At 36.8% G+C, this 23,405-nt stretch overlaps 2 long non-coding RNA genes across 4 annotated transcripts in view; one reads left to right on the top strand and one right to left on the bottom strand.

Moving 5' to 3' along the window:
- Positions 1-122: 122 nt before the first annotated feature.
- Positions 123-23,405, bottom strand: part of LOC102255933 — a 54,142-nt gene continuing 30,859 nt past the window's right edge. Inside the window, exons 2-3 of the long non-coding RNA XR_313086.2 lie at positions 5,845-5,947; positions 123-195 (exon numbers count right to left, since the gene is read on the bottom strand). This is a non-coding gene — a long non-coding RNA (uncharacterized LOC102255933). The remainder of the gene's footprint in view (positions 196-5,844; positions 5,948-23,405) is intronic.
- The window catches only part of LOC102256129, a 62,964-nt gene continuing 39,753 nt past the window's right edge, over positions 195-23,405 (top strand). The window contains exons 1-5 of one of the 3 annotated variants that reach the window (XR_001363794.1): positions 195-461; positions 2,178-2,289; positions 4,901-4,979; positions 5,859-5,984; positions 14,290-14,407. This is a non-coding gene — a long non-coding RNA (uncharacterized LOC102256129). Of the gene's footprint in view, positions 462-2,177; positions 2,290-4,900; positions 4,980-5,858; positions 5,985-14,289; positions 14,408-23,405 lie in introns of those variants that run through there. The other 2 variants (XR_001363793.1, XR_001363792.1) reach the window with 2 other exon arrangements.

The following is a 23,405-nucleotide window of genomic DNA, read 5'->3' as shown; positions in this document are numbered from 1 at the left end:
CCGCCCGCGGAGTGGGCGAGATGGGGTTGCTCGTTTGTTAGTTAGTGTTTTCTTCCCCGCAACTTTGTCTCCACTCAAAGCAGGAAAAGGCGGCAACCAGGTCTCGCTCAGAGGACTGCTCACCGCGTCAAACAAGCGTCCGCTCGGCCCACAGCAAGTTCCCCGGGGAGACCCAAGAACTGTGTCCCAGCGACTCTGCAGAAAGATGAAAGGTCCTCGTCTCGTCCGCGTGTCCAAGCTAGAAAAGACCACGCTGCGTGCAGGGCCGCATTCATGCTTAAGAGAGTTGTTGGTGAAGGTTGTGTGAGGGATGCAGGTGGGTTGACAAAGAACATTTAAGCTGGAAATTCCACACTGAGGTTGGACATGGAGAGGGAAAGGAAAATAGGGCATGGACTAGCCGGGGAAATGTGCTGGGATGTCGGTGCAGCAAGATGCTACAGGAAACCAATGATGTCAAGGTTCGGAACTAATTCCAAATGAGTTTGGGCATACCCTTTTGTTGTTTTTAAAAATCTCGTGAGGAAGACTATAAAATCCCATTCAAAATCAGACACGAACTTCTTTCTAATGGTTTGCCAGTACAGTCTCTATAAAATCACATCCAAAGTCCATACTAACTTTCCAGTACCATCCTGCTATCATCTGGGCCTTACGTAGTCCACGAAATATTCAGGGAACTAGAACAGTGATACTTTTATTTTCTCTTACTCATTAGAAACTTCACTATTACTCTTTTCTTTGAATTTTAAAGACGTTTCAGCCTTCAAGAGTCCTATGGCAAAAAGCAGTTAGCAGTTTAAAGGCCCTCAAAAATAGGCCAGAGTCTAGCTGCCTGTAGGAAAGGTAAGGAGAGAGAATGAGGGAGGAGGCACCCAAGGTTTTGGTCAAAAGACCATGAAGTACACTGCCTTCAGTGTCATTCTAGGGCCCTAGCAGACTCCACCTTCCCCGACTTCTCCCAGCTTCCATTCCATCATCTCCACAGACTGTTGCTGACTCTATATCCTTGCTTCTCAGTTTATTCCTGGTCTTTCTGCACAATACCTTCATGATCTTCAAGATCTGGTGGAGCCAGAACTTTTCCTTCACTGTATCTTTCCACCGCTCCCAGTCACATCTCTCCCGCAATTTTCTGATATGCAGCTGAATAATGTCTACATCCTTTACGTGGGGACTAAATTGTACAGTAAATAATATGACTGGCCTCTGAGGGTATGTTTGACTTTCCAGCCAAATTGTAAACTGTGAGAGAATAAAGAGCATTTCTCAGTAGTCTTCCTATACCTCTTACACTTTTAGTACAGTGCCAGTCCCACAAGGAACAGTGAGTTCTTTTGAAGTAAATTTTCTGTGCTTTATGTCCTTCAAAATGGACGGTGGAATGGATAAGATACTTGCTTTATGTTGTTTCTCTAAGACATGTTGTCTTTTACTTAGTTTTATTGTTGTTTAAACATACTTTTAGACAATAAAGAATTCTTGAGAAAAGCAATAATGAACCATAATTTGCATTTAAAAACTAAACCACCAGAGTTAATAAAGGAAGAAAAATTGTCAGCGGGTAACAACAGTTGTTGAGTTTACAATAGCACAATCCTCTGTTTTCTTCTGCATGCTGATTTTTAATGCAAAATGTTAAGTACGGAAATAATGAGAAGGAAATCCTTGAAATAGCTGTGGTTATCATTATATTCTCAACTTTGAGATTTTAAAAAATGCCCAAGGTGTTTTATTTATTCAATAATGAATGCCCTATCACACTTGAGGAGAGTCTAGCTGTTTGCTTCTTCAAAGTTTTTTTTCCAAACGGGTACTGTATTGTAGACCAACTGTACATCCACATTGCAGAAATTCTACATAAAGGATAATATCTGAGCTACTGATGCTTACAAGATGGAGAAACACATTTATATTACACTAGAGGCCCATTGCACAAACTTTGTGCACTGGTAGGGGGTCCCTAGCAGCTGGCTGTGGCCAGCCCTCCCTTTCCCAGGCTGGCCCCGCCCCCTGGCCGAACTCCGGGAAAAACTCCGGGTCGGTTGAGGGGACAATTTGCATACTATGCTTTTATTATATAGGATGTGGATAATTCCATCCAGCATGATGTAATGGAAACAGTAGGGTCTTTGGTGTCAGACTGAAGTTTGAAATCTGTTTCTGTCTCTCTCTAGTTGTATGGCTTAGAGCAAGACAGCTAATATCTCTCTGGTCATCACATTCCTCATCTGTGAAATAGCAATCATGATGACGATCTAAGGTGATGTGAGGATGACATAGAATACGGTAGGTACTCAGTATAGCTATTGGGATTATTATATTGCAGAAGGCAAAAATCAATTTCATATGGGGCAGTTATTCTTATACTAGTAAATGGCATGTGTCTTCATGCTTATGCAGCTGAATTTTTTAAATGCCATAAATTCAGGCTAGGACAGAAAACGTACTCTGGTTAAATTAGGCAGTTATAAATAGAAAAGCTTATATCAAAACTGCAACATTATGCTCAGTTCAATTACTTCAGTTATTTTTTTTGTTTTCCCAGATTTTAACACATATCTCAAAATTAGAAAACAGGATTTACTATTAGGTAGACTAAAGCATTTTGGTTCTAGTTATGGTATTGTTTCTTCAATATTTACAAGATCAAAAATGTTCTTTTATGCATCTAAATCTTAATAATTCAGAATCTGATCAGAAAGTGATAATGATGCAGCTTACCAAACTTTCAACCTTTATTAAGACAAAGGGGAGCTGGGAGGTATAAGGTAAGTAGAGTACAGATTAAACAAAGAGAGCAGCATTTTATATTTCAACTAGAGGCCCGATGCACGAAATTCATGCAAAGGACTCGGCCCTCGCAGCCCAGGCTTTGTCTGGAAGGACATCTGGCTGTCCAGTCTAATTTGATTATTTTAGATATGATTACCTGGAGAGAAAAATTCTATATGAAATAAGGTTGGAAAACACTGCATGTTATATCCTCATCATCCCTTACCCCAACCCAGTCATAATGAATGTTAAAGACTTGATAAGTCCTCAAAATTTACTTAAAAAAAAAAAAGGCTTACCTTTGTTTAACTCACTATTTCTAAAATGTATTTCAACATGAAATCATTTGGGCCTCAATATAACTATTAACATTTCCAAGAATAACAGTGGAATCATTTGCCATAGTATAAAAGAGAATGAAAGGAAAACGTTACTCAGCAAATGAATACTTCAAAAATGTTTAAAGATTTATTTACAAATCATATTATTGAACTCTGAGGAAAAGTGGTTTGTCTAACTTAGATTGTTTTTTTTATATGTATTTCTTTGTCATTATTAATCATTAGAGCAGCGGTTCTCAACCTGTGGGTCGCGACCCCTTTGTGGGTCGAACGACCCTTTCACAGGGGTCGCCTAAGACCATCAGAAAACACATACATAATTACATATTGTTTTTGTGACTAATCACTATGCTTTAATTATGTTCAATTTGTAACAATGAAAATACATCCTGCATATCAGACAGATATTTACATTACGATTCATAACAGTAGCAAAATTACTGTTATGAAGTAGCAACGAAAATAATTTTATGGTTGGGGGTCACCACAACATGAGGAACTGTATTAAAGGGTCGCAGCATTAGGAAGGTTGAGAACCACTGCATTAGAGTATTTCTGGTTTTTGTATATATTTGAAAGTAATAAAATTGTATATTTAAGGTATATAATTACACCTATTATTTATTCTTTCACCTTAGCAAAAAAATCAAGGATTATTATACTAGTTCATTGTCCTATTAATGTTTCATAAGGGAGCATTAATATAGTATAACAATACAGTATTTTAATTTCCCATATTTTCCCAAGTACGTATTAAAAGGAGAAGCAGGTGTCAATACAACAGGAACTTTACCTTGAACATTTTTTACATAATCTGGAAAAGTTTTATACTTTCTGATTTTGTGCATGTTGAAAACTTGTAATTTTATCCCTCACTTCATCACTCCCAGATCACAATTTTTCCATTTGCCACATAATGTGAAATTTACACTCTCTGTGGTAAACCTTGTAGAGAGCTTGATTTCTTCTCAGTGGCTCAATTCTCTGGTGTTTCTGAGCAACAGGTAAGAATGGCTCATCTATTCTTCATCAATAATGGCATGAAGCACGATTATATAACAGAATAAGCTTTATTTGGTCTGTTTCATGAATTAATGAAACAACTCAAAAGAGGTTTTGATATCCTCATAACTGGACATAGTTACACATAGGAAAGCCAAAATATTTTTAATTCAGCTGTGAAGTCTTAATGCTCAAGATTAGGTCAGTCCTTTATTATTTTTCTTTTTAGTCCTGTCCTAAAATATTGCTATTAAAGATCCCTGACATTATGAATCATAAAAGCTTTTAAGGTGTATCTATTGCTATCAAGTGCTCAATCTATGCCACTTGAGAGTAAACATTTTTCTGCAGTACACAACTAAACAGGGGGATGTCAATATTGTATTTCTCAGTTTTAAAACTGTCCTGTGATCAATTATTGATACACATTTGTTTCCCAATTTAAGATTATTTCTAGCTCTTATGTATGTGATTACTTACTATATGCAGCCATTAGAACTATTAAAATTTTTATCATTTCACTATGCATATCTTTGGAATTATATATTTACATGTAAATATCTCCTATATTTTATGAGGATCAGAAAAAAAGAAGTTTGTGACTATATGAACCATGTATCTATCTACTATCAATGTATCTTTAAAAGCTTTAAATGGTGCAGATCTTATAAATGGTTCTTGAAAACATACACACAATGTCTTCTTTAAAAATAATTCTGATGTGTGCCTGAACTACACCGCCTCTCCCATCACATTTCCCTTCTCTAATCTGCCTTCTGCAGCCCCTTCATGCCCATCTCAGAACAAACACAATCTGCATTCAGAACAGGACCCTTTACAAGTTGAATGGAGTTATTTTGGGTGAGTCATTGAAAACACAGTACAAAACCTTTCCTCACTCGCCAGAAGTGCATTTTTTAAATTAAGCCAAAGCGAACAAGGCTTGGCAAGTTTGAAGGTGGACAGAATGGGGAGAGGGCAGGGTTTCTGCCAGACTCAGATAGGATTCTGCTAAACCTTTTTGGCTATTTACATGTACCTCCACCAGTTTCTTTTACCATCACTAAACAAAAAGTGCAAGATTGAACAAGTAGGAAGCAGGGACACTCCATTTCAACCAGCACTGTGATGGTGAGCAAAACCAGATCTACTATAGGGCAGCCACAGCTTTAAATCCCCCTTTTTTTTTCATTCTTTAATTCAGAAGCTATAAGATGTAGCCACTCAATAATCTCTTTCTTCTGATTAAATCAATTTGGCCAATTAGTAATGCTTATAGGCAATTTTTATCTTTATTTTTTAAATATGTTTGTATTTATTTCAGAGAGGAAAGGAGAAGGAGAGGGGAAAAGAAATAGGAACAGCAATGATGAGAGAGAATCATTGATCAGCTGCCTCTCCTGCACGCGCCCTACTGGGGATTGAGCCCTCAACCAGGCATGTGTTCTTACTGGGAATTGAACTTAACCATTGAGTAACAACGGTCGGGCTACAGGCATTTAGAAAGTTGTTAAAAATTCAGTATGCAGTCCTTTAAAATTACTTTTAAAGTAAGTGAAGTTCATGAGAGTTAATCAAAATATTAAAAGAAACAGAGCTATAGAGACAGAAAATAAGCTACTTCCTAAGAAACTTTAAAAATTGAATTGCTATCATCAAAGTCTATACAGTATCTTGATAAATTTTGGATATTTAACAGCAGGTATCTACAGAACATATTACTCACCCTTTATCCTGCAGCGAACTTTTTTAGCAACAATAGAAGTGATCCCTCTTCTACAACCTGGTATAAATTTGTTGAGGTTCACATCTCATGAGTGAGGAGAAACCTGGAATCAAGAAGGAGACATTCTTAAACATATAATGGTAATTCAGATATATTTTGCTATAAAATCTGATAGTCCCTGAAAGTCACCTTTAACTCAGCCAGTTACTGTGGGCTAATTAACCCATCCTGTAGGGGGCCCTTTAGTTATAAGTGTTCCAGTTCACAAAGGGTCTATCTCCATGCTGTGGGGACACACTTGGCCTTACTAGGTGTAATTATGCAAGTATTCTTGAACTCCCTTAGAATTATCAGTTTCCACAAGGCAGGGTGACAATTGTTGGTTATACAGAATGAAAATGCAGTGTTTGAAAGTTAATTTGGTTATGGAAGCACTAGGGTCATAATAAACAAACACATATTTCCTGCTGTAGTTAAGAGCATAGCAAAGAACTCTGGTTTCCCACATTTGGGGGAATTTTTCTTTTTTGGTTAAGCAATTGTTTTTAAAATATAAAATGCAGTAGTTATACAGCCTTCAAAGCTTATCTCACCCATCTAAGAATGATTTTTATCACATTTAGTTGTAATTAAATATAACCTACATATGATCAAAAGTTAAAGTGATTAAATATCTGTTGATGGGAACTCAATGCTAAGAACTTCCCCACAATCTTGTTTCAAAGCAGGCAGAAAAGTGAAGCAAACTTCCATTATAATTTCTTTGGAGAAAGTTTATTATTACTTTCAGGTAGCATGTTTGGCCTAGATTACATTAGTACAAATCAAACAGCTTAAAGTTATGTTTATTAATAGACTGTTATTAAATAAAAGGACTACAGGGTAAAGGTCAGCACACAGGTTGTTTTGTTTATTTTTAAAAAATCCTCTGAGCCCATGTCTTTCCAACTTTTTCTAAACAAGTCAGCCCAAGTTGGCACCTTCAAACCTTTAAATACTGTAGTTATAATAGTGCTGATATTCAATTTGGAGAAATGCTGTTAGAAGAGCAACTATGTCAGTGGACCCAAGGAAATAACAATGTTAAAAATAGATGATTTTGATCGAGTACTTGTTGTATGCCAGACACTGTATTTAGAGCTGGATTTAGTCTCCTTTAATACAACAACTCTGTAAGGGCTTGTGTAATTCTCACTTTACAGATAGGGAAACTGAGCTTTATGAAGGTGAACACTTGCCCCAAGCCACATACTAGGAAGTTGCAGAGTGGAACCAGGACTTTTGCTCTGCAAAGCCCATGCATGCTCTTACCTAAGATGTGTGACCTGGGAGTATTCCAGGTCCACTGTTGGGTGCAAAGCCCATGCATGCTCTTACCTAAGATGTGTGACTGCCTGGGAGTATTCCAGGTCCACTGTTGGTCAGAGGGTCAGTGTGACTTACAAGTGGAAGGAGTTCTAGGAAAGTGATGAACTACTACAATGTCCTCATTTTACAAAGGAGGAAAACTGCGCTCAAAAACTTTAAATAGCCTGTGTAAGGTCAGCCATCTAGTTAGTGATAGAATTCATTAGGAACAAGAGTCCACATCTCAACAGCCCTACAAATATTAATAAAAGCAAAGCTAGAAAAACTGCTTCTATTTTATCAAACATGAAAAACTCTAGAGACTGTAAAAACAGAGTTTATTAGCCAAGCTTCTTCAGTGTTACATGCCAGTTGAGTCCTCTCGGACACCTGGCCACCATAGGATTGAGTGATGTCCACAGAGTCCTGTCCTCAGCAGCCCTGGTCAGGTCCTATAGGCTCATGCCTCTCGCTTCTTTTATGGATTTATCCATCTCCTATTTGGTTTGTCTCTTTTCCTGCTACCTTCTATTTTTCCCAGCATTGTTATCTTTTCCAAAGAACCCTGCCTTCTCATGATGTGCCCAAAGTAGGACACCTTCAGTTTTGTCATTTTTGCCTCTAGTGGTTTCAAGCTTAATGTGCTCTAGGACCTACTTGTTCACCTTTCTGTTGGTCCAGGGTAGCCATATAGCTCTTTTCCAACACTGTATTTCAAATGAATCAACTTTTTGCCTATCAGCTTTTTTGCTGTTCAACTTCCGCATGCATCCGTAGTACTTGGGAATACGAGGGTGTGAATGGTTTTAGCCTTGGTCTCTAATGACACATCTTTGCTCTTGATCTCTTCTCATTCTTCTGTTGCTGCCCTTTCTAATCTCAGCCTTCTCTTCATTTGTTGGCTGCAGCCTCCATTTGAATTGACTGAACCAAAGTAAGCAAAATCCTTAACAATTTTGATTTTTCCATTATCTATGTAAAAGTTGTATATTTCTTCTGTAGTCATGATATTTGTCTTGATGTTCAAATGCAATTCTGCTTTGGCAGTTTCTTCTTACGCTTTCATCAGAAGTCATTTGAATTTATTGCTACTTACTGCCAGTATGATGGTATCATCTACATATCTTGTTATTTATTTTACCAGTTTTCACTCCTCCTTCCTCTGAGTGTAGCCCAGTTTTTATTTTATTTTTTTTAAATATATTTTATTGGATCTTCCACAGAGAGAAAGGGAGAGGGACAGAGAGTCAGAAACATCGATGAGAGAGAAACACCGATCAGCTGCCTCCTGCACACGCTCCACATGTGCCCGCAACCAAATTGCTACTTACCGACCGGAATCGAACCTGGGACCCTTGAGTCCGCAGGGCGACGCTCTATCCACTGAGCCAAACCGGCCAGGGCTAGCCCAGTTTTTAATATGATTTGTTCTGCATACAGATTAAACAAATAGAGACATAAAACACACCCTTTTATGACACCTTTGCCTATCGGAAACCATTCTGTCCTTCCATATTCTGTCCTACAGTGACTTCCTGTCCACAATACAGGTTACATATCAAGATGATCAAGTGCTGTGGTCCACATATTTCTTTTAGAGCAACCCAGAACTATGAGGAGACATTCCTGATCCAGCCACATTCTTGTGCTCAGAGGACTTTCCCAAAGGGAACAATGTTCATGATCAAAAAGTGAGTCTTCCAAGCAACCCTCAACTGCTCAATATGGGACCTGGAGTTTTAAGATTTTACCTAAGAATTATTTGAAACTCAGTCTTAAAGAGAAACAATATTCATAAAGTTTTTCTTAAGGATAAAAATCCAGCTATTACTGTGACTAATATACATTCAAGTGATTATTTCAATATATTAGGATTTACCTGTGACTTAAAGCAGACCTGCAAAGAGCGGGGTGCCTTGATAAGGTCAAATGATTTCCAAAAAGCTAGTTTTTACAAAATCACTCTGTAATTTATGCAGTGGCATCCATCTATATTGATTTTCAGTATGAGCAATGCCATGAATTAAAATGCACTGTCTCTAATACAGAATCTCCCCAACGTTAAGCATATCACCCTGTATTCTCTTTCGGAGGATGTCAGTAGAAATATCTTTTTACAATATGTGTTCCAAGAAGAGTCAAAATTACTGAGACTTTTTAAAAAAAATCTCAAGGGCACTGGGACTTGGATAAATGACAATGTTTCTGTTTTTACATTGGTTGCTAGAAAATTGAGAGCCAAATGTGTGGCTCACTCATGGTAGATGAGTAGGCCATCATGGTATGCATCTTAAACCTTATTCATAGCTCTAGTTTGTCCCCACCCTTGTTTTTTGTTCTTTCAATTTTTCTTTTTCTCGAAATAATCTTGTGTAATTCTTTTATATTTCTTCTCTGCAACAGGAGAAAGAAAATAACTAAATAAAATATGTTAGAATATTATTCAACATTATGTTTACTGTACAAATATGTATATTTATAGCAGAATATTAGGAGGGAAATAAATATGTTTTGTTAGAATGGCAATGTTATGCCTAATTTTTTTCTTTGATTTTTACAAACTTTTAGAAATTGTATTTATAATTTAAGGAGGAAAAGTGATTTCAACTTTGAAAACTCTAGTTATTTATTCCAGAGGTAGAAGAAGTATGGGAAGTATGTGCATGACCCCATGATTATATTAGGGCAAGTGGGGGACTGTGATAAAGTGAGGTTGGAATGGTAGATAAGAACCAAATTTTAAAGGCCATAATGTGCTATTCTAAGGGATTGTATTATTGCCAGTGGGAAGGTGTAAGCAGCTTTCAGTTTTTAACTAATGTTCTTTATTGGAAGTTTTTTCCTTTTTATTGGGGTGACATTGGTTAACAAAATAGACAGGTTTCAGGTGCACAATTCTACAACATATCATCTGTACACTGTATTGTGTGTACATCACCCCAAGTCAAGTCTCTGTCCATCACCATTTATCCCACTATACCCTGTTTCACCTCCCTTCACGCCCCCCTTCCACCGCAGCAATCACCACACTTTTGTCCATGCCCAAGAGTGAGTTAGGTGAGTTAGTTTCTCTCTCTCTCTCTCTCTCTCTCTCTCTCTGTCTCTGTCTCTCTCTCTCTCTTCACCCTCCTCACCCAGCCCCCCCACTCGCCCCTAACAGCTATCAGCCTGTTCTCTGTCTATAAGTCTGTCACTCTTTTGCTTATTAGTTCATTTTTTTAATTAGATTCCACATATGAGTGAAATCGTATGGCAATTATCTTTTTCTGACTCGCTTAACTAGTAACAATATAGTTGAAAGAGTGGGAAATGTTAAGTCCTCAGGCAAGGGTGGCTTAAGAGTATAGAAAAGGAGGTTGATAAAGACTTCAGTGAGTTAGAGCAGTGGAGATAGGGGCTACAATTAGATTTGACAGATTAGAACTGGGCCTGGAGGAAGAAACAGAACATGCCCAAGATATGTTTTCTACTTAGTAGGTAGAAATTGGTAGGTATTGGTGTTTCAACATGAGAGAGAACGTATGAGAATTGGGTATTTTATGTTAATTTGTTTGAGAGTAAAGAGAACAAGCGGGAAGAAAGAAAATGAGTTTATTATTGGACCTATTAGATAGGAGGTGTTTATATGACACACTGATGGAAATGTAGCTCCAAGCATTCAGAAATACAGTACAGTGCTGAACTCTGGATAAAGTTTGACTTAGATATTGTAGGGGCGTGTGCATGTGAGATACTGGGGATCATTAGTACCAGAGAGCAGCCCTTTTCCTATTTCCCAAGAAAACGATTCTAAACTAAACCTATTGAGGCCGTAGTCATCAATGACCCCTAAAATGCCAAATCCAGCGGATGCTTTTCAGCCCTCATTTTATAGGTATTCTTGTAGAGTTTTTGCCGGGATTGGCTGTTCTCATTTCTTTCTTGATCTTATATTTTTTGGTTCTCCTACATTTCAGTCTCCTTCACTGGGTTTCATTCTTTTACCAGCTTTATCATTGTGTTCCTGAGAGTTTCCCTCTCTCTCTTATGTTCACACATTCCACACACTCTCTCTGACTGAGACGGCAAAGGCTCCAGATGGAGGAATTTTGGGAGGAACAACAGTTTGTTGAATGTGTGAAGTTTGAAAAGCCTGTTAGACATCCAAGTGGATATGTTGAGTAGGCATGTGGATGTATGAATATAGAGTTCAAGGGGAAAATCTGGACTGGAATATGTATACATTGAGAAGTCATCAACTTATAGATGGTATCTAAAGATAAAAACAAAACAAAGCAAACAAAAAACTTTTGTGGTCCCCGGGGGCAAGTTGATAAAGAATGAAGAGATATCCAAGGCCAGTGTCTTGGGGTACTTCACATTTTAGAGGCAGATAAATGAGAAGAACCAGCAACAGAGGCTGAGAAAGCCCAGGAGAAAGACAGGAGGAGAATTAAGAGAAAGCGGTGATCAGAGGCAACTGAAGAAGAAAAAAAAAGGTTTCAAAAAAGGAGGAAATGTTCAATTCTACCAACTTCCTGATTAATTGATTAAAATGAAGACTGAGAATTGACCTCTGTATTTGGCAATACAGATGTTATTGCTGACCTTGAATATAATTGTGGGGAGTAGTGAAAAGTGAAGCCTTGATTACAGTAAGAATCTGTGGGACTGATTCCTTTTAGAAGAGTGAAATAGGAAGTAGCAATGGTATTCAAACTAGAACAATCAATTTGTTAAGTTGAACAAAAAAGCAGGAAAACCATTATATAGCCATTCAAAATAATAAATATTGTTTCTTGGATAAGGCTGGGGGAAAAAAAGCCAGTTCTAATGCTTTGACCCCTCTGAACTTATTCCCAATTAATTTTAATATTAGACCGTACAGTGATATGCTATCATTTCTCGGTAAAGCAGCATGCGAGGGGTAAAGGTAGACACAGTAAATGTAGACATCTGATGAAGGAAAGAATAAAGACAGGAAAATAGCTGAAAAGAAATGTGAGGTTGAAAAAGGACTTGAATTATTTTTGAGGAGAAATGAATGGAAATAAAACAAGAACAAGTAGACAGAGAAAGGTTAAATGTATACAGAAAAGGTTAGGTATTTGAAGGGATAAGATCTTGAGAAAAAGAGGAAACTTAATATAAGAATGTCATATCTTTGTCTTAGATGGGAAAGAAATACAAATGTATTTCCACCAATGTAGTTAAATTTTTGGGCGGGGGGAGATAATTTAAAGGAGTTCACACCTAATGTCCTATTTGTACTCAGAATTAGGCCAGGTCATCTGCTGAAGTGATGGAACTTAAGCTGTTTGGGGAATTAAAAAGAGTTTAGAATAGCTATTATTAAAAATGGAAACAGAACTACAAGGAAGAAGTAAAATATTTGTTTGGCAGTTATATATTCCTCTAAACCAGCGGTTATCAACCTGTGGGCCGTGAACAATGAAAATACATCCTGCTTATCAGATATTTACATTACGATTCATAACAGTAGCATAATTACAGTTATGAAGTAGCAACGAAAATAATTTTATGGTTGGGGGTCACCACAACATGAGGAACTGTAAAAGGGTTGCGGCATTAGGAAGGGTGAGAACCAATGCCGGAAACATTTTATAAATATCAGCTCATTTATTCATTATAATATACTCATGGGATATGCTTGATTATTATCCCCTTTCTGCAGATGAAGAAAATGAGGCATAAAGTGGTCATGCTCTTTTCCTATTGGGCACCCAAGCTAGTAAGGGGAGGAACTTCAGTAGTCTGGCTCCAGACTCCATTCTCTTAACCACTTCACAATGCTGAGGACAATGATATATGACTTTATTTCGAAGGCTTACTAGTAGGTATGCAAGTATTGAACTTCAAAAGAGACAATTTTAGATTCATTCAGGATAGGAGTTCAGAGGCTGAGTATGATGGACGTTCAGGGATTAGTTAATGAGTTAAACCATGGAATGCAGACTAGATGGAAAAGGTCAGGCAAGAGGGAAGGAAGCAGCTTGTAGAAGGGCTCAGAGATTTGAATGTTTGCTATTTGACTAAGGTTTTAGATTCCTTATGAAGTCAAAGAGTTAGTTTGATAGAAGTGAGGAAGAAGGATAGTTGAAAGGATCAGGAATTCATAGTAAGACAGTACAACTGTAAAGTGTAATTAAGAGAGGTGAGGAGTTGCTGGATGACTCGGTAGCACTGGGGTGTGGTGCTGAAGTCTAAAGGCCTGTGTAGCAGCTGAGATCAAGAAATGATGAGTGTAGGGTGTTGGGTGGGGCATCTCTATAAATATTGAAGTCACATATGAATCACTCAAGATGAGACAGGAAGAGGGGTGGAGAGAAAATGGCTCCAGAAACCAGTTGATTGCAATGTGAGTAAGATTAGAGACCAGGAGGCAGTGGAGTCATAGGCCAAACTTTCTTGTAACTATCTGCCCCTGAGTGTGTTAGGGAAGCCAGAAGTGCCCATACCACTACAGTGCCTAAACTGGCAGCATTTCTGAAGAGCTTTTCAAAGGGGTTGAATTGTTGAAATGATTAGAGCCTTAAATTACTCAGAGGTCCAACACATTAGCAAAGTAAATATTAACACACATTACTTTCCCTAGCCCACACAAAACCATTATCATTTAAGTACAAATAGGGCCCTAAGGCTATGGATAAGTTTTAAAAGGTAGGGGAGTAGAAGGAGGAAGGGAACACAGGAAACTGAGGTTTGATTTGGCCATGAGTAATGTGAACTAACATAAAGGAGGAGAAAGGAACCAGCAGCCTCAAACATAGAGAGCCTCTAATGCAGCGGTTCTCAACCTGTGGGTCGTGACCCCTTTGGTGGTCAAACGACCCTTTCACAGGGGTCGCCTAAGACCATCCTGCATATCAGATATTTACATGATGATTCATAACAGTAGCAACATTACAGTTATGAAGTAGCAACGAAAATAATTTTATGGTTGGGTCACAACATGAGGAACTGTATTTAAAGGGCCAGAAGGTTGAGAACCACTGCGTCTAATGCATGCCCTAGGAATAATGTGGAAAAGGGGAAATGTGAGGTATATTTTTCCCTCAGTTCAGAACACTCAATAAAAAATCGTTTCAATTATTTCAGATGCAGTGATATGGATATCCCCAATTCTAACAAAGTTAAGACCCTCAAAGACAAAAAATATTTTTTGAATGTACCTGTCGAGTTTTCCCAGCACCATTTATTAAAGAGACCGTCTTTACTCCATTGTGTGCTCTTGCCTCCTTTGCCAAATATTAAGTGACCATAAAGGTGTGGGTTTATTTCTAGGCTCTCTGTTCTGTTCAGTTGATCCATTTGCCTATTCTTATACCACGACCAGGCTGTTTTGATTACAGTAACCTTGTAATATAGTTTGATATCAGGTATTTGATACTTCTAATTTTATTCTTTTTCAAGATTGCTGAGGCTGTTAGAGGTCTTTTTTGGTTCCATATAAGTTTTTAGAATATTTGTTCTAGATCTGTGAGATATGCCATTGGTATTTTAATAGGGTTTATGTTGAATCTATGTATTGCTTTGAATAGTATGGGATATTTTAATTATGTTAATTCTTCCAGTCCATGAACACAGTGTGTTCTTCCACTTATTTGTGTCTTCCTCAGTTTCTTTCTTGAGTATTTTATAATTTTCCAAGTACAGGTCCTTTACCTCCTTGGTTATTCCTAGGTAACTTATTTTTTGTTGTAATAGTAAATGGATTGTTTTTTTTAATTTCTCTTTTTTGATAGTTAATTACTGGTATATAAGAATGCCACTTATTTCTGAGTATTAATTTTGTATCCTACTACTTTGTCAAATTCGTTTATCAGATCTAGGAGTTTTTGGTGGAGTCTTTAGGGTTTTCTGTATACAATATCATATCATTTACAAATAATGACAGTTTTACTTCCGCCTTTCCAATTCTTCTTGTTTGATTGCTGTGGCTAGGACTTCCTGTACTATATTGATTCTAGACCACCAACTGACACCATACACAAGAATAAATTCAAAATGGATAAAAGACTTAAAACCATAAAAATCCTTGAAGAAAACAGTGGCAATAAAATTTCAGACATCCCTTGTAGCAATATTTTGCTGATATATCTATCTCCTCAGGCAAGGAAAACAAAGGGAAAAACTAAACAAATTGGACTGCATCAAATTGAAAAGCTTCTGCACAGAAAAGAAACTATCAACAAAATAAAAAGGGAACCCATTGAATGGGAGGACGTATTAGCCAATGATACATCTGATAAGGGGTTAATTTCCAAAACGTATAAAGAATATACAACTCAAAACCAGGAAGACAAACAACCAATTTAAAAATGAACAAAGGACTTGAATAGACATTTCTCCAAAGAGGACATACAGATTGCCAATAGACAAATGAAAAAATACTCAATATCACTAATCATCAGAGAGGTGAAAATGAAAGCCACAATAAGATAGCACCTCACACCTGTCAGAATGGCTATCATCAACAAATCAACAAACAACAAGTGCTGGCCAGGATGTGGAGAAAAGTGAACCCTCCTACACTGTGGTGGGAATGTAGTCTGGTGTAGCCACTGTGGAAAACAGTAGGGAGTTACCGCAAAAATTAAAAATGGAGCTGATTTATGACCCAGTGATTTCCCTTCTGGAAATATATATTAAGAAACCCAAAACACGAATTCAAAAGAATATATGCACCGCTATGGTCATTGTAGCATTATTTACAATAGCCAAGATATGAAAATAGCCCAAGTGCCCATCAGTAGATTAATGGATAAATAAGCTGTGGTACATTTATACAATGGATGACTACTGGGCCATTAAAAAAAAGGGGAGGGGGAAGTCTTACCATTTTTGACAGCATGGATAGACCTGGAGAGTATTATGCTAAGTGAAATAAGCCAGTCAGAGAAAAACAAATATCAAATAATCTCACTTATATGTTGACTCTAATGAATAAAATATACTGATGAACAAAATAGAAATAGACGCATAAATATATGGTACAGAGAGCTGTTGTGGAGAGGTTTGGTGGACTGGTTGAAAAAGGTGAAGGGATTAAGCAAAACCCAGTATATATGAGGGGTAGGTGGAGGTGGGTAAGCGGGGGAGAATGAGGAAAATAGATGGAAGAAGACTTTGCTTGGGATGATGGGCATAAGATACAGTGTGCTGATGATATTTTATTGAGTTGTACACTTGAAATGTATGGTTTTGCTAACCAGTGTTACCCCAATAAATTCAATTAAAAAATAATAAAGTTTGCTAGAAAAAAAATCCTATCCCTGGATCAGAAAGCAGGATAAATTACACACTATTGTAGAACTAACTGGCAAATATTAGAGGAAATTATGTTTTAGTCAACAAAAATTGAGATTTGCCTTGGTGACTTCCATTGTCTGCCAAACCATCACTCCTCCACCGTCTTCCTTACCAACAGAATTCCTTTGATGTCACTGGCTATTGGCATCTATACCTAACACTAAGAGACTGGCAGACACCATGTGACCATATGTGGAGTTAGCCTGCAAAGAAAAACCTAGATGCTGATAAGTTTCCTAGACTTTGGAAATAGTAATGCAGGAACCCAGTTAAATTTGAAATTTAGATAACGAATAATATTGTACAGGACATACAATGTTCAACTAAAATTCAAATGTAATTGGATGGCCTATATTAAATCAGACCAGCCTAGATAGATACCCAGGATGACAAAATGGAAAGTTGAATAGATTTTCAGTCATTGATGAAGTAACTGTGCTGCTGAATTCGCCAACTCTGGGCACTCTTTAACTCAAAACATTTTAATATTGAGGACATGTTCCTTACTGTTAAGCCAGTTCTTGTTGCATTTTCTGTTACTTACAACCAAAATCATGCTAATGAGTACCGTTTTATCACCCCTCTCATTGAGCAAGTCAGTAACTCATATTGCTCATCCCTAAGTATCAACTTATAAATGCTAACTAGTATTTTCAAAAGTCTCTTTGTGAAAGTTCTTCACTATGAAATACACCTATATTTTTGGAACTCATAGTTTTAGATATTTGTGTGCTACATAAAAATTATTTTTGTGAAATGCATAACATATAACATTTTCCTTTGTATAGTTTAGCTGGATTGGATGATATTTAAGGCCTATTCTAGTTCACAAAGTATTAGTTAATATGGGACAAATAAAATGTGATTTAAAGATGGGTGAGGCACCTAACAATAAGGCCATACACCAGGCATCATCCGGTGTTAAATTAATTTTATAACAAGGGGTTCTATTGACAGTAGTCACTTGTTTTAAGAGTTAACAGAGTTATATTCATAGTACCACCACCATGAAAGCAGCAGTTCACAACTTCACATGGTGTTTCTTGAGTTATAAATACAAATTAGAATGAAGTCCTTTATCCATATAAATATATAGTTTTGATTCTTAATATCCTAAAAGTACAAACCTCAGTTAAAATAAAACAAGATAAATGATGGAAATTTTCTAAATAATTTTATTCATAGGCCCTGGAAACACCAAAAGTTGACATTTTCCATCCATTTCCAATGGCTTATCAGAAGATCAAATCAGTTTGTTTGATCTTCAAGTTCTAATTTCTACCATTGAGCATAACCTCAGTGTTTCAAGAACAGAGTAAGTTTTACATGAACTGAACTCCCCTGGGCAATGGGGAAATAGCTCAAGCTGACAGGTAGGAACCTTTCTGAGTGGTGATATACATTTGTGTGCATAGGTGTGCAAATCTGCAACTGTATGCACATGTCTGTGAATGTGTGTGCACACTTAGCTTGTGAGTGATCCAGAGGTAATTAGATAAAAAATCTCTGCCTTTTCCCCCATGTCTAGCCTCTAGACCAGTGGTTCTCAACCTTCTGACCCTTTAAATACAGTTCCTCATGTTGTGACCCAACCATAAAATTATTTTTGTTGCTACTTCATAACTGTCATGTTGCTACTGTTATGAATCGTAATGTAAATATCTGATATGCAGGATGGTCTTAAGTGACCCCTGTGAAAGGGTCGTTCGACCGCCAAAGGGGTCTCGACCCACAGGTTGAGAACCGCTGCTCTAGACAGAATCAGCTGCACAATATCAGAGCAGGGGAGGTCCTTTTTACTAAAGATTTCCAGGACTGGTAAATGGAGGGGGGCTACCAAGAAAAAGTATATAATGGACATTGTTATCTGGCATATTAATACTCTTCAGAATTATGCTCTGGTCTAAAACTAGCCATCTCATCATTCTTTTACCTTCCTTTTCTTAACACAGTCTTATTTAAGTGTATTTCAGTTCTTTTTCTAAGCTTGTATACTAAGAAAAACAAAAACACTGCAGTTATATAAGCGTACAATTTTAGAATACTGTCCAGTTACCACTGCTCCATTCAAACATACCTCTTGACAGACTTCCCATGTACAACCCTCAACAAGTATTTCATAGTATTTATCTAACAAAACCAGGAACTTGGGAAAGAAAAAGAAATGGAAAAGGGGGACATTTAATATTTCAATTGGGTGGTCTGAAGATATTGGAGATTAAAGAAATACATTTAGAAGTCAAAAATCTTTTTGTAGGACAATTTTTGAGATCTATTTTAATTTATATAATAGAATGTGCTACTTTTTTTAAAAAAAAAAAGGTGGTCTATCTGCTTCTTCCCTAATTAATAATCATGCAATAAATTCTTTCTAAGGACCATTCACCGAATTGAACTTGGAAGGATCTTTCTAGTTGATCCTTTTTTATATTACTTATTGATTTATTTATCCTGGGTAAAATTTTGTGTCCATGTCTTTCATAGTAAAGAAACAGAAATAAAAGCTATAAATGAAAAAAGAACACTTCTTCAGGGTCATTTAATTCAAATCTTCCTAAGAAAAGTTCTTTCCTCAATTTTAATTATCTAGTAATAACCATGATTTCTAATGTATCTAAATAATATATCTATACTACCTTGAGAGACTATTTTATTTCACATATCATCTCAAACAGTAAACTTACATTAAGCAAAAATTTTTAATTAGTATCTAAATTATTTTAAAAGGAACAATAAAAATAAAAAATTATAGTCTTTATATAAATCTAACCTGAATTAGATGGAGTAGGGGATGGTGTATTCTTCCTAAGTTTTTATTTATTTATTTATTTATTTATTTATTTATTTATTGCCAACTCAATGGAAACAGCAGTATAAAGTGTCTATGTAGGTCTACTATTACATATGTGACTTTAAATCTATGAAAGCAATCTAGCATCTTTTGAAGTATCATCTAAATTTTTCTACCAGTAATTTCATACAATAAAAATGTCTCTTTAATATTCAGAATACACTGCCAGCCAACCAGCACTAAAGGCCTTCTTTTGTTGAATATCAGAAGTATGCCCTTCTGCATACCTTCAATTCAACATCTATTGCCTTTAAAATGCTTCCTCCATGTAACCGCACTTTACCAATTCAAGCTGACATCCCCCTGGCACAACACTCCTCTCCATTTGAATCTTCGTTCTTTCTGATAAATATGCTCTGTTGTTCTCTTCACCAGGAATGCCATCTCCTTCATCTTCTATTCCTACTCAAGCACCTCTTTTCCAGAAAGCTCTTCCTAAGTCTTTTAGCCCATATGGTGCTCTTACTTTCAGGAGGCCCATTTAGGATTCCATTGTTCTAATTGTTGTTAGCGAGTTTATCCTTATGCCTTTCAGTATGCCCCACCTGTCCCTGCATTCTGAGACACATTGGAAGTTTCTCTACTAAACTGTGTTTATTCATTGTTCATTTCTGTACAATTCAAATTTCTAAAAACCTAAGTAAACAGCCTGAGTTCAAGAAAAAAAATGAACAGGGTTTTAGTTGTATTTAAAAAAACAACTATATTCAGAATCCTGTTTCCATTCTTTAGGCATGCAATTTCTAGGCATTTCTATGATAGCTGCTAACAATGACATTGTTCCAGAGTGGAGTCCCCATAATATTTCTCCCTCTTTTCCCTCACGGTACACAAGGTAATGCAATGGTTTTCAAATTTGTTGTTTTTTTTTTTAGGAACAGAATTCATTTTTTTCCAAACTCATTCTTACCCAGAATTTCAGATATGTAAAAAAGATGCAAATGGAGCAACTCCTGTTACCGAGTGCAGTGTGTGAGGCAAAGGTGAGGGTCCAAGCTGCTTGGCCCTTCCATAGCCCCAACAGTAGCTCCTGTGGCTCTTTGGAAGAATTCTGAAAGCGCTTTAAAGAAAGAGCAGAAACTCTGGCCTTGACTCTGCTCTCTTCCCTCTGGTCAAGGGCTCCAACAAGTGTCTTTCCACAACCTTAAAAATAATGAACTTGATCTTCAGAGACCATTCATATAAACTACAAAGCCTCAATGCAAGCAGGACTTAAATGAAGAAAAGATTTATGCCTAAACTATTTTGGTGATCTATTATTTTATTGGATCAGTATGCTTAGGCACTGTCTTAGAAAAAAATTGGTTAATGTTTGATAAAAATTAGTCTTGAGGGTTGATTAAAGATTTGAACAATCTTTTTGGTTTATTTAGATTCTGGTTTGTGAGTACCTATTAGTAGTAAATTTCAGTTTTTAAAATTCAACTTGGCGGTAGCATTTCAAAAAACAGAAACTCAATTTTGTATTCAACATTCATAACTTCTAATCTTCTGTATTCTTTCAAGGAAGCACGCAGTGTAACACTGTGTTCCTACATAGAAACGATCTGGAATAAATATCATTCAGATATTTGCTTTGGCAGGTGTTCATTTAATAAAATGTGTGAAGAAATACGCAAATCCAGTGTCAGACAAATACCATTGAGGAGTACTATCATTCCAGTTAGTAAATTATATTGGTGCAATTAGGACATTACATTTTTACTACATTTTAAAACTATTTCTACGGGGCACTGATTCATTTGTAAATGGGGGAAAAGTTAGGCAAAACACCAAAACAGTAAGTTCCACTTGATTCTGAGCAACCTGTTAAATAAACTGTTGCTGCTTTTAACTGTAGAATACTTGAATATAACTGCCAATGTCTGTAATGTTTTTTTAGAATTTCTGGTTTTTCCATCAGATAAACTTGACTATTAATATGATTGCCTTAGCTGTCAATATGGCTTGATCAAAAGAACTTTTGCTACTACAATCTTTTTACCAGAAATTTTTATTTAAAAAATAGATTTATAACATGAAAAATCTCAATAAAAACCTCAGTTTATCTACGTGGATGTATGCATGTGCACATATATCTGTATACACATATAATTTTAGAAATATGTATTGTTAAAGTTATTTCCAGTGAATTAAACTTTGCAAATACAGTAATACATTTATACAAGTTACTGAAAATTTAATTTTATCATAGTGTCCTTTTTACTGAAAAGTTATGTAAGATTTTAAATACACTTCAATTAGGAATCATTCAGTCCATGCACATTATTATTCAGTCAATAAATAGTTGCATTGTGCTTTTTAACAAGGAGATTAACTTGACCCAGATAGAAAGTGAGTACTGAGATTTTGTTTCTGATACCCAGAAACCTGAAAACTAATGAGGACCATAATGAGGAACTGCATTATAAGGTAATTGTCATTTTAATACAGGCAAGTGTTTTAAAATATCACTTTTTAAAAATGTTAAAAAAAAGTGAATGAGGTCTGAAATGTATCACAGGGGAACTTTTTTTGCCTGGAAAAGCAGTGAGAGAGTCCTGCTTACACTTTCCCTCCTCCTACAGAACCCACACAACCAGCTTTAAAAGCACTGTTATTTAAAAAAAAAAAAAAAAAAAGTCTGGCATGGGTGAGAAGAGTGATTTTGACTTGGGAAAGCCTGAGGGAGAGAGAATGGGTAAAGAAGTAAGATAAGAAAGAAAGGGAACTAACATTTATGGAGTACTTAGCAATTGAGCTTTTATTTCTATTATGAGATTATGTTTCTTCTTAAAGGGAACCAGCTAGAAAGCTATCAAAACCACTGAGGTATACGTAGGACTAGAAACTGGACAAATAGAGTAAAATTTTTTTATCATGACTCTATTCAACTTTGTCCCAGTTGATCAGTCCTTGAAGGAAGAGTGTCTAGCACCAAACTAATGGAGAATTTCAAATACGATTTTCTTTCAAGCTGTATTCATGCCTTAAATTTAGTAAATCAGCATTTTTATGGGGTTTCATTAAGCTATAAGTTACAAGGAAAATGAGTAAATAAAGGTAATGCTCAGAAGATGTAACATATATTTATGGAATAAGTTTTTTGAATAAATGCCACACACAGGCAGTTAAATATACTATTGCTATTGATATGGCCTGCAAGAAGTATAGTACAGCCATGAAAAGATACTTGAAAGTTTATTGCATATTTCTATTTATTTATTTAATCCTCACCTGAAGTTATTTTTTTTCATTCATTTTTTTAGAGAGAGTAGAAGGGAGAGAGGGGGAGACAGAAACACTGCTGTGAGAGACACGTTGATTGGTTGCCTCCCGCATGCCCCCAGCCAGGGCCCAGAGCCTGCAACTGAGGTATGTGCCCTTGACCAGAATTGAACCCAGGACCCTTCAGTCCACGGCCCATGCTCTATCCACTGAGCCAAACCAGCTAGGGCACATAATTCTTTTTGGAAAGATGTTGAGTTTTGGTGTCTTTAAGTAAAAGGTCCCATTACTTTTCAATAGTGTAAATATCCTATCTAATAAAAGAGAAACATGGTAATTAGCTGTAACTTCGCTCCCCTTCCCATTGGCTAATCAGGGCGATATGCAAATTAACTGCCAACCAAGATGGCGGCCGGCAGCCTGGCAGTGAAGCGAACAGGAGGCTTGCTTGCTCCATGATGGAGGAAGCCAAGGTTCCCCGCCTTCCACTGCTGGGCTCTGAGCTGCAGTTTAAGAAACATTGTTGCAATTATAGAAGCAAAAAACCCCCCCAGATACCTGCTTTCAGCCGTCAGAGCTGGAGCAAGCAGGACCAAAACAGTGTTACAACTATAGAACCCAAACAAACCAGATACCTGCTTTCAGCAGCTGAGGCCTCAAGCTGGAGCTGGCCTCAGAGCTAAAGCCGGCTTTCAGCTCCAGTGACAGCCACAGAAGGTAAATAAATCCCAGAATAAAAGAAAAAAAGAAAAAAAGGACAGGTTGGAAGCTTCAGTCGCCCACGAGCCTGAAAACGGCCCTCAGCCCCTCACCCAGACTGGCTAGGCACCCCAGTGGGGACCCC

Source organism: Myotis brandtii, unplaced genomic scaffold, assembly GCF_000412655.1.
Source record: "Myotis brandtii unplaced genomic scaffold, ASM41265v1 scaffold112, whole genome shotgun sequence".
Classification (NCBI taxonomy): Eukaryota; Metazoa; Chordata; class Mammalia; order Chiroptera; family Vespertilionidae; genus Myotis; species Myotis brandtii.
The sequence above is the reverse complement of the archived record's forward strand: the minus strand, read 5'-3'. Positions and strand labels throughout refer to the sequence as shown.